At 42.5% G+C, this 11,846-nt stretch overlaps 1 protein-coding gene across 1 annotated transcript in view; it reads left to right on the top strand.

Moving 5' to 3' along the window:
- The first annotated feature begins 221 nt into the window (after positions 1-221).
- The window catches only part of adgrl1a (adhesion G protein-coupled receptor L1a), a 236,538-nt gene continuing 224,913 nt past the window's right edge, over positions 222-11,846 (top strand). Inside the window, exon 1 of the mRNA XM_090193898.1 lies at positions 222-1,762. The gene's annotated coding sequence lies outside the window, so the exon portion shown is untranslated. The remainder of the gene's footprint in view (positions 1,763-11,846) is intronic.

Here is an 11,846-nt window from a genome sequence, read left to right as displayed (position 1 = left end):
ACAATCTCTTTATAAAGTACAGACCAAGACTGTGTTAGGCCTGTCATTGGTTTCATTTGGAACCCGGACACAAAATAGCCTAATAGTGTATTGGACAGCATGCAATGTGATTCGCGTAATATAACGCGTCTGACTGCAGTTTTATAGGGGGACTTGGGTATAGGCTTATGCTATTATTATACAAAAGACTTGTCGTTCCTGTTACGGTCCTGGGCGCCTTCACTAGGGAGCGGCATCACGCGGTGAAACAATACTCTTTCACCAATGCTGCTTTCCTCGGCGTCCTTCTCAACGAGGCACTCCTGTAAAGGAACATACATAGCTTACCCTGTGTCCTTCTCACCTTTCCTTCGTCTTCTCTCTGCTTCCTCCCATGCCACGACCATAAACTCGAACACGTAGTCTAGGATACGTAGTCTGCAAATAAATGAATAACAAGATGAGAATCACAAGTCTGACATAACGTTTATGTTTCTGCGTGCGCGGTGGCGCCTGTCTATAGGGACCAAATGTCGACTAGGGAATCTAATTATCGCCTCGAGGACTCCACCTGAAATATAGAGTTCTCGGTGGAGATTTCGAGATTTTAATAAACAACAAATGCGCGACGCTGAATGCTACGCGGTGAACAGCCAGATGCGCGCCTCGCCTGCCAGTCTGTCATCACAGGCAACGACGTATGACATTTGCATCACAGGAAAGATGAACTAGCTCAACTTGCTTGCTTTTGTGGGGAAAAAATGCCATTGTGTTTGGTTATTGAAATATGAGCCAAACGCTCTGCAGAACTATTAGTCGTTATTTTGTAGCCGCATGATAGCCTTTCAATTTAACATAAATTATCCAACATCCATCTTTCAATAAATAATCTTATAGCCTACCCGTTGACATCGCTGAGGAAGTTCGCCTCAGCTGTGGGGCACCATCAATCTATGAATATTCGCACACAATCATTTGGAATCTTTAGTTCATTCATACAAAATGTGCGAGAATAGACTACTTGAATGTTATTGGGTGCGTAGAAGTCCTCTGTAGGCTACCAGCGACAGACATTTCGACATAGGCTACTGACAGAGGAGACAGAACGACTGCTATTTTCTACGTGGCATGAGTCGGTAAAGGAACCTTTGATATTTGTGTTTTGGTTCCAGGTTTGATATATCTGCATTGAGAGTCAACAATTGTGGATAGCCTATAATGGAATTTCTTAACCACCGACATTAGAACCGCATCGGTCCTTCAGCACAAGGTATTTAGCCATTGAAGCCTAAAATATTTAGGAAAACATCCAAAGAGATACGTTTTGCAATGGCAAATTGAAAACGGCTTATCTACAACCATTTCAAACGGACTGCGCAGCACACATTTATGTGCTAGGCTAGAGACGTTATTGCTTATTATGGAAAACTGGGACCGCCTTTACGCGCCTAAACGAAATAATGTCTTAAAATGAGGCGAGGTCGCATTACTATTTATTCTGATACGCATATGGGTATAATTCCATGAGCATAAACATGATATGAGGGATACGCCGCCACTGTTTTTGTCATTTTTAACCGGCAGGATTTTTCCCGTTTCATTCGCAGTGGTTGTTTTGAAGATAGCAGGTTATTAATTGTTTATCTTTATGCATCCGCACGAAGAAGGACCAAGAAATGACAAACGACGGATAACCAGAGGAGAAGGAGACCGTGAAAAAAGGGGAAAGGAAGAATGAATGAGATATACTGAGCAACGAAGGAAGGAGATTGGAGGAATCAAGGTAGGACACGAAGCAAGGTTTTTAATGTTATAATCCATGTAGTATTTTGGGTCTACGGGATGCTGCACTGAATGTGACGGTGGAATCTGTCTGTCTGGCATAGAGGTGGAGAGGTGTGTAACGAGCTCTATTTATTGATATTTTATGCTTGGACATATGTGGAGTATGTTTACGATGCGTCAACAGTTGCTTCATGATTAAAACGTGTGGTTATTATTTTGTGTGTACACTCGTGTTTGACTAAGCGGACATTAATAGGTCATTTATATTGGACATAATGTCTGAAGTGCAACGTGCAATGCATTACTAATTAAATTGACCATTGGTAAATTTAATTAATGTTAAGCACACTGAATGTTATTTAGCCTCAATCTCCCTGAAATTGAAAACGGTGGACTAGTCTATACAATTAGTCTATACTACATTGTACAACGTTCTGTTGATATCTATGATTATGCGCAAAATCACTTCCACGACAGCTATTTGGCTTGAATTTGACTGCCGGTGTCCGACACTGGTAATGGAAGAGGACTTGGGCCATTCACGGGCTTGACGTGTACGCAGATGACATGGGAAGAAAAGCGAGCCAGCTTCCTTAATACATTTAATGTATGAGTGAGCGATGAACTGTCGTGGTAAGCTTGCCTGGACGAATTGCCTGGCTTGCAGCGCCCTATACGAGCCCAACCACCCATGAAGAAAAAACGAGCGTATGTGAAAGAAAAATGCGATGAAGAGACAGAGGCAGCATAAGCGGTGTGATGTACTACCTCCCTCCATCTATTTCCCCATTTCCAGCAGCAGCACAGTAGCAGGCCGTCTCACGGAGAGACACCTTTTATCATTTAAGGGCTCATTGCGTGTTATACAAGAAAATCCGCATTAGAGCGCAGGAGAGCTCAAAAGTGAACTGCTCGCCCGTCCCCAATGTGTGGGACTAAAGCATTAATCCCCGACCTCGTTAAACCGTAGCCCAGCCTATACACCACACACTTCATATTCCATATTAACATATTCGCTACTGAATAGGCCTATACTTTCACAGATCTTTTTAGGGTAAGGGCACAGAGGAAATGGAAGCCTGCAACTAACATAATACAAACAACATAATTGAAACAGCCACTCAGTTTTTCTAGCCTACATCAGCACATGCCAAAGTTAGTTTTGGAGGGATACATTTTCTGGATCTTAATGTCCACTCCACACATTTGCAGAGAAGTAGCAGGTATTGTACCATTCTTTCAAAAGGCCCATAACAGGTTCACTGGAATTCAAATCCCTTTACATATTAAAGCGGTTATTTTGTGCGTTCAAGAAGCCTCTGGCATCCTTCTAGAAATGGTTGAAAGCCAAACATTCTCTCAGCTTGAAGACAAGACAGAAGGATTTATGCGTCTCTGTCTACGTGTCACATCACCATCAGAAAAATGATTATTGGATTTCAGTGGGATGATTAATAGTCAGGCATTAGCATGGTATTAATGATACCCCCATGTTGTAATATGCCGGTAATCAGAAGTGGATTTATATCACTGAAATCATTTCGATAGCGTTTTGGCGGTTGGCGTAATAGAAGCCATACGTAATACGTGAAGAGTCAAATATTCACATGTACTGAAGAAATCATTTGCATCCAAACCTACATGAAAATAAAGCCATGTTTATATTCAATCCATTTTTCATACAAATAACACTAGTGGCTCCTACGGTCCTCTCCATATTTCCCTAGCAACATCCACCCTGTTCAGCATATGAATTGGTTCATCCCCCAAAGCTACTCATAAGGCTGACTAAATGGATATGTTAATACAAACTAAGTCAAGAGATACACCGCTGATACAAATTCCTCCACAAACAACCCAGGACACAACACAGTGCCCTGTGGAACACCTGCTGCATCGGATAGTCCATTGAACTGCTATTCATCATTTACGAAAATGGTACATACAGTGCCTTCAGAAACTATTCATACCCCTTGACTTATTCCACATTTTGTTGTGTTACAGACTGAATCCACACATAATACCCCATAATGACAAAGTGAAAACATGGTTTTAGACATTTTTGTAAATGCATTGAAAATGAAATACAGAAATATCTCATTTACAAAAGTATACACACCCCTAAATCAATACTTTGTAAAAGCACCTTTAGTAGTGATTACAGCTGTGAGTGTTTCTGCGTACATTTCTATGAGCTTTGCACACCTGAATTGTACAATATTTGTACATCATTCTTTAAAAAATTCTTCAAGCTCTATCAAGTTGTTTGTTGATAGCCATGGCTAGGCAGCCATTTTCTAGTTGTGTCACTGCTCGACTGAGGGACCTTACAGATAATTGTATGTGAGGGGTACAGAGATAATAAACAGTTATTGCACACAGAGTGAGTCCATGCAACGTATTATGTAACTTGTTTAGCACATTTTTACTGAACTTATTTAGTCTTGCCATAACAAAGGGGTTGACTAGTTATTGACTCAAGAGTTTTTAGCTTTTCATTTGTAAACATTTCTAAAAACATAATTCTACTTTGACATTATTGGGTATTGTGTGTAGGCCAGTGACACAACATTTTAATTGAATCCATTTTAAATTCAGGCTGTTACACTACAACATGTACTATTCCATAAAAGAAGCAAAAACGTCAATTTGAGTCTGTAGCCTGAATTCATGATCAGCCAGCCTGCTCCGGTCCATTCCATTGCATTAGGTTGAGGTGTTCACTGATGGATACAGACAGACTGCGTAGCACCATGCATTTTTCATAGTGTGTTGTGCAGTGCTGCTGTACAACTGCCTCTCATGTGATGTGCATAGGCACTGGCTAGTAATCTTTATACCTTTTTAGATAACGTCACACATGTCTATGCAAGCATGGGGTTTTTTTCTCCCTCGTCTGACCTACAATCTGGCTATCTATCATGTGCTGTATTTTACATTTCTCATTTTTTTCTGTCTCTCTCTACTTTCTCGGTCTCTCTTTGTCTCTCTCTGTCTCTCTCTCTGTCTCTTTCTCTCTCTGCTTTCTCTCTCTGCTTTCTCTCTCTCACACACGCTCTCCCTCCCTCTCCCTCTCTCTCTACTCTCTCATCCTCCTCTCCCACTGGTCAGGGTGTTTACCTGCTGTTGGCAGCTTGTGCTGGCTGGTTATTTACCAGCCGTGTAGAATGATAAGGTTTCTTCTGACAGGGAAAGCCATTATGATTCTAATGACAGTTATTGTGGCGGATCGGAGGCAGAGTTGATTGGCAACTTTGTATGTGTTTCAGCTCCCTAAAAACACGGAGAGACAAGGACGCTTTAAAACAGCTGTCGCCGAAAGTAATTATTGTAATTGATTGTGCCCTATCATGTTTTTTTTCTTCAAAATTGCATCTGTAATTAGTTTTTCTTATTTTTGTATTTGACAAGATTACACTTTGCAGGGTGGAGGTGTTAATGCATGTTTCTGAGTGATTGGACAGAAGAAGGGGCGAAAGAGAGAGAGAGTTGGTGAGCGAAGGAGAGAGAGAGAGGTACACAATGGGCAACAAGCAGAAATTGTCTGGGTTGTTGTGCGGAGGCACAAAGGCGACGGGAACAGGGCGTCCCAGTCAAGGCTGTTCAGGGCTGGAGCTCAGTCAGGGTCTTTGTGTTGTGAAGTGTTGCTGGGTGAATGTGTCTCTGAATGTAGCAGCCTGTAACTGCAGCATCCCAGTGCCACTGCCTTTACGAGTCACACAGGCCCTCCTACATCTGGAACAGGTGCGAGGGCTGGGCGGGGGGGATTAAACCTCACCCCATCATCCCTCTATCCTGCACATCCTTGAGCCACCCTCATTTATAACATGACCAGAGAGCATCAGTCAGGAGGACTGTTTTTCATACATGGAGTGGGCTGTAGAATTAGCCTGATGGGTCCATGTAGCAACACAGTGGATTGTTTGCCCTCCGTATTTGGGTTGTGTCTATCGACTGTGAAGGGGCTTGGTTTACAGCTGTGAAAAGACTCAAAGAGGCCCAATCAATGGACCACTCAGCCACCCAAGCAACTCATTTGGATCTGCCCACGTTTACAGTAGTGTGTGTGTGTGTGTGTGGGGGGGGGGGGGGGGGGATTGGCTCCAAATTGTCGTGGCACTCTGGTAAGTCACACCAGTCCTAACAACCACCCTGCAACCTGCTGCCCACAATGGCAGACTGATTGCCCTTTTCAACATGCTTGATTATTCCATTCATACTGGGAAAGAAAAGTAAAAATGTAGCCAGACTAGGGTCTCAACAATTGCCGTTGTATATCCAGCAGCATAGCACTCCTCCGCCTCGGCCCTTAGTGTTCAGCACAGCATCAGTCTATTCCAACCTCCCTCTCCATTATTTCACTGTTCAAATATATTTAGATTCGTAAGATGCGGTTCTTGAAAAAGAGTTGGAGGTCCATAGTGGCCATTTTGAAACACAATGAAAGTACAGTACTTAAGAATAATGATACTGTATATGAAAAGATCTTAGTCCTGCTGGTTGCAATAAATGTTATTATAGTATGATGAAAGCTGTTATGGAAGGTGTTTTCTATTCAAGGAACTGCCAGAGCTATAGGTGCTCTTTACTTAAAGCTGCAATCAGCAGTTGAAACAATAACAAAGCAAATTCCCTGTCCCTGGTAAAAAGCTGAGGGATGGGGTTGGAGAAATGTTACCACTCCCAAATTCATAGATAGAGCTATGGATTCAAGGACTGACCTTCCATCATAACACATGTAGTTATAACCATGTTTTGAGCTTATATAGTGTCACGTTCTGACCTTTATTTCCTTTGTTTTGTCATTATTTAGTATGGTCAGGGCGTGAGTTGGGGTGGGCAGTCTATGTTTGTTTTTCTATGATTTGGGTATTTCTATGTTTCGGCCTAGTATGGTTCTCAATCAGAGGCAGGTGTCCTTAGTTGTCTCTGATTGTGAATCATACTTAGGTAGCCTGGGTTTCACTGTTGGTTTGTGGGTGTTTGTTTCCGTGTCAGTGTTTGTCGCCACACGGTACTGTTTCGGTTTCGTTTCTTCACGTTTCTTTTGTTATTTCTGTATTCAGTGTTCAGTGCTTTCTTTGATTAAAGTTATGGACACTTACCACGCTGCATCTCGGTCCGATCCTTACTCCTCTTCAGATAAAGAGGAGATCTGCCGTTACATATAGTGGTTGTTTATATTTAATTTGTTTACAAACAGAGTAAAACAAGCATATATTTTGGGGGATTCTGATGGGGTACAACAGTTGAACTAAGCTTATGAGGAATTTATAAATGATATTCTTCAATAATCAATGGGTACATATCATGGATTTCTACCCCCCAAAATGTATGTATCAACTGCAGATTGCTCCTTTAAAGTAAAAAAGTACGACTCTTATATACTGAACAACAATATAAACGCAACATGCAACATTTTCAAAGATTTTACTGAGTTACAGTTCATAGAAGGAAATAAATAAATCCTAATCCTAACCTAACCTAGTCCTAATCAATGGATTTCACATGACTGGGGAGGGGTGCCGCCATAGGAGGGCCTTGGAGGGCATAGGCCCACCCACTTGGCAGCCAAGCTCACCCAATGGGGAGCCAGGCCCAGCCAATCAGAATGAGTTTTTCCCCACGAAAGGGCTTTATTACAGACAGAAATACTCCTCAGAACTATCTCTTTTAGAATAATGAAGAGGATTCAGAGCACATTTTTTCCACTTGTTTCCATTCCCCCATGTCTCTCCATGTATTTCCTCCTAAGACAGTGAGAGGGAAGAGACATTCCCAGAGAGGGTGAAAGACAGAGAGGTGAACCATTAGCACCATCCAAGTTAAGCTTTCCTACTCGTTAGGCTAAATGGGCTCCTTGCTGAACCTGTCTGTCTGAAAAAGTAGATCCCGGCCAGATGAAAGGAAACAGGGATCAATTGACCTAATAGCTTGTACAATCATCTCCTATGCTTTTCTGATAGATTGACGGAGGGTGTTGGCTGGAGTAGAAGCAGTGATGGTCATGAAGCTGCTGGGATGGGTTGGTCGAAACAGAGCTTTGGCGTGTGAGACGTCTTGAGTCACACACCGTGTGTGTTATCAGTGACAGTCCAGTACCAGCTTCCTCCAACTCTTCCTCCTCAGTATACCTTTTCACACTTGGTGACTCAAGACTTGTTTCATTGCTCTCTCTCTCTCTCTCTCTCTCTCTCTCTCTCTCTCTCTCTCTCTCTCTCTCTCTCTCTCTCTCTCTCTCTCGGCATCAATACTGACACTTTTGTCCTCATTACCTTATCAGCCTGCACTCTCTGCCACAGAGAGACACCTCCTCCCCTAATAGACCACTCTTTACAAGACCCACTGGCTCCTCCCTTGCTCCTCACTGGCTCCTCCCTGGCTGCTCACTGGCTCCTCACTGGCTCCTCCCTGGCTGCTCACTGGCTCCTCACTGGCTCCTCCCTTGCTCCTCACTGGCTCCTCACTGGCTCCTCACTGGCTCCTCCCTGGCTGCTCACTGCTCCTCACTGCTCCTTGCTTCCACTGACCCTCTCAGAGCAGAGGAATTAGTGCAGAAGTTATTCATTGTCTTCTTAGTACAATCAGCAGCTCCCATGAGGCGTCAGGCTAGATAAAGAGAAATGCAACAACAGGGGGGCGAGCCTGCATGGCGCCGGAGTGTGTGTGTGTGTTTGTGTGTGTGTTTGTGTGTGTGAGTGGTTACCTGTTCTGTAAGGGCAGCAGCAGTGCTCACCTGAGACATGAGTCAGTCCATAGAGGACTGTGCAGCTCTGCCGTGTGTGAGGGGAGCTGTTATTTTTGTCCGCAACACTCCCTCTGGAGAAGATGTGTTTGAAGAGTGTGTACATGTGTGTGTGTGTGTCAGCTAGGGTTTGAGCTGTGAGAGAGGAGACACCACAAGGACACACAACGGCAGCTGTTTGTTTGCCTGTGTCTGTAGAAAAGGGAGTTGGAAGGAACAGGGGAGAGGTAGAGGAAGGAGAAAGGGAGAGGTAGAGGAACAGAGGGAGGAGGAGAGAGGGAGCTCATGAAGAAAGGGGTGACAGGCCAATGTAGATTCATAAATAAAAGCAGCCAAAACACCTAAAGCATAAAACATAGGCAGATGGTAGATGAGAGAAAGGAGAGAGAGAGAGAGAGGTGGAGAAAGAGAGACAGAGAGGAGAGAGAGAGAAAGAGAGAGAGGGGAGATAGAGAGAGAGGGGGTAGAGAGAGAGACAGAGAGGAGAGAGAGAGGGGGGAGATAGAGAGAGAGAGGGTAGATAGAGAGAGACAGAGCCAGAGAGCGCATCCAGAGTAGATTCATTAAGAATTATAATTACAGTGGGACTACGCATCTCTCACCTGAGATTAGCCCTGTGGCCTGCTCCCTCTCTCCTCTCCTCCTCTACCCTCTCCTCCTCTCCCTCTCTTCTCTCGATTCTCTCTTCTCTTCGATTTCAAGTTTTCATAACAATCAGAAATCTGTATTTTTGGATGCCGATTTTGCCAATTTAAAAAAGAAAATGTTTTTACAACTTTATTTAACTAGGCAAGTCAGTTAAATAAACATTCTTATTTTCAATGACGGCCTAGGAACGGTGGGTTAACTGCATTGTTCAGGGGGAGAACGACAGATTTTTACCTTGTCAGCTCAGGGATTCAATCTTGCAACCTTAAGGTTAACTAGTCCAATGCTCTAACCACCTGCCTCACGAGGAGCCTGCCTGTTACGCGAATGCAGTAAGAAGCCAAGGTAAGTTGCTAGCTAGCATTAAACTTATCTTATTAAAAACAATCAATCAATCATAATCACTAGTTATAACTACACATTGATGATATTACTAGTTTATCTAGCGTGTCCTGCGTTGCATATAATCGATGCGGTGCGCATTCGCGAAAAAAGACTGTCGTTGCTCCAACGTGTACCTAACCATAAACATCAATGCCTTTCTTAAAATCAATACACAAGTATATATTTTTAAACTTGCATATTTAGCTAAAAGAAAGGTTAGCAGGCAATATTAACCAGGTGAAATTGTGTCACTTCTCTTGCGTTCATTGCACGCAGAGTCAGGGTATATGCAACAGTTTGGGCCGCCTGGCTCATTGCAAACTAATTTGCCAGATTTTCCGTAATTATGACAAGGTTGTGCAATGTAACAGCAATATTTAGACTTAGGGATGCCATCCGTTAGATAAAATACGGAACGGTTTCGTATTTCACTGAAATAATACGAAATAAAATGTTTTTGTTTTTGTTTTCGAAATTATAGTTTCCGGATTTGACCATATTAATGACCTAAGGCTCGTATTTCTGTGTGTTATTATGTTATAATTAAGTCTATGATTTGTTAGAGCAGTCTGACTGAGCGATGGTAGGCACCAGCAGGCTCGTAAGCATTCATTCAAACGGCACTTTTGTGCGTTTTGCCAGCAGCTCTTCGCAATGCTTCAAGCATTGCGCTGTTAATGACTTCAAGCCTATCAACTCCCGAGATTAGGCTGGTGTAACCGATGTGAAATGGCTAGCTAGTTAGCGGGGTGCTTGCTAATAGCGTTTCAAACGTCACTCGCTCTGAGACTTGGAGTAGTTGTTCCCCTTGCTCTGCAAGGGCCGCGGATTTTGTGGAGTGATGGGTAACGCTGCTTCGAGGGTGGCTGTTGTCGATGTGTTCCTGGTTCGAGCCCAGGTAGCGGGGCGTAGAGGGATGGAAGCTATACTGTTACACTGGCAATACTAAAGTGCCTATACGAACATCCAATAGTCAAAGGTTAATGAAATACAAATGGTATAGAGAGAAATAGTCCTACAATTCCTATAATAACTACAACCTAAAACTTCTTACCTGGGAATATTGAAGACTCATGTTAAAAGGAACCACCAGCTTTCATAAGTTCTCATGTTCTGAGCAAGGAACTTAAATGTTAGCTTTCTTACATGGCACATATTGCACTTTTACTTTCTTCTCAAACACTTTGTTTTTGCATTATTTAAACCAAATTGAACATGTTTCATTTATTTGAAGCTAAATAGATTTTATTGATGTATTATATTAAGTTAAAATAAGTGTTCATTCAGTATTGTTGTATTGTCATTATTACAAATACATAAAAAAAATCAGCAGATTAATTGGTATCGTCTTTTTTGGTCCTCCAATAATCGGTATCAGTATCGGCGTTGAAAAATCTTAATCGGTCTACCTCGAATTCCAATACCTACTATTTTTCCATATAATTATAATGGTGCTCATTACCACAAACAATGACTGTGGAGCACTTCACTGCCATTGTCCATACAATATGACCAGAACTCAAGGCTTAATATTTTCAGGTGAGTATGTGTTGAATATAGTTTCAACATAACACATATAAGACATGTTATGTAACCATAGTTTAACACAGACAGTAGTTTGGGGCCTAGTTTAATAACCACACAATCCAATCTTTATGAACTTTACCAGTTCTACTCAGCTCATCCCACTGCATACACAAACAAACCGCACGTCATAGATCATCAGACCACAAATCAACTACACTGACCACAACCTAACCTACCATGACCTCACAGCAACATGGTATTCCAGTGACCACACGTCATGTTCTGACCTCACTGACCACAGCTGTTCAAAACGGCTCCTAAACACTGGCCTTACATCCAATACAACCAATTACTATGCCCTGTCTCTTCCTTGACTATTTTATTGTTTGTTGTTGCTGATGCTCAGAGTGCATGGTGGACATTACAATGCCTCTGGAATAGGGCATTTCAGACTTTTCCTCTTACAGTTGGCTCATTGCTTTGCTTGTGACTTGATTTATTTGAAAGATTGGTTTTATTGATCTGGTGAATTAATGTGGTGGCCGTATAATCAGTGTGTTATGGAACTATGCAGAATTTGACATCTCTGTGAACTCAAATGAATTGAGTGTACACTATTGATCTGGTTATCCACTGAATTTACACAGCTATTTGTCTAAGGCCTGATTAATTCAGTCTGTGTGTGTGTGTGTGTGTGTGTGTGTGTGTGTGTGTGTGTGTGTGTGTTTTGCCAGTGGTAATTGCATCTGTTATGGATGGCTGGTTTTTACCCCTTTAT

The sequence above is a fragment of the Oncorhynchus mykiss genome, chromosome 12 (genome assembly GCF_057628025.1).
Source record: "Oncorhynchus mykiss isolate SJ-2025 chromosome 12, ASM5762802v1, whole genome shotgun sequence".
NCBI classification, from domain to species: Eukaryota; Metazoa; Chordata; class Actinopteri; order Salmoniformes; family Salmonidae; genus Oncorhynchus; species Oncorhynchus mykiss.
The sequence above is the reverse complement of the archived record's forward strand: the minus strand, read 5'-3'. Positions and strand labels throughout refer to the sequence as shown.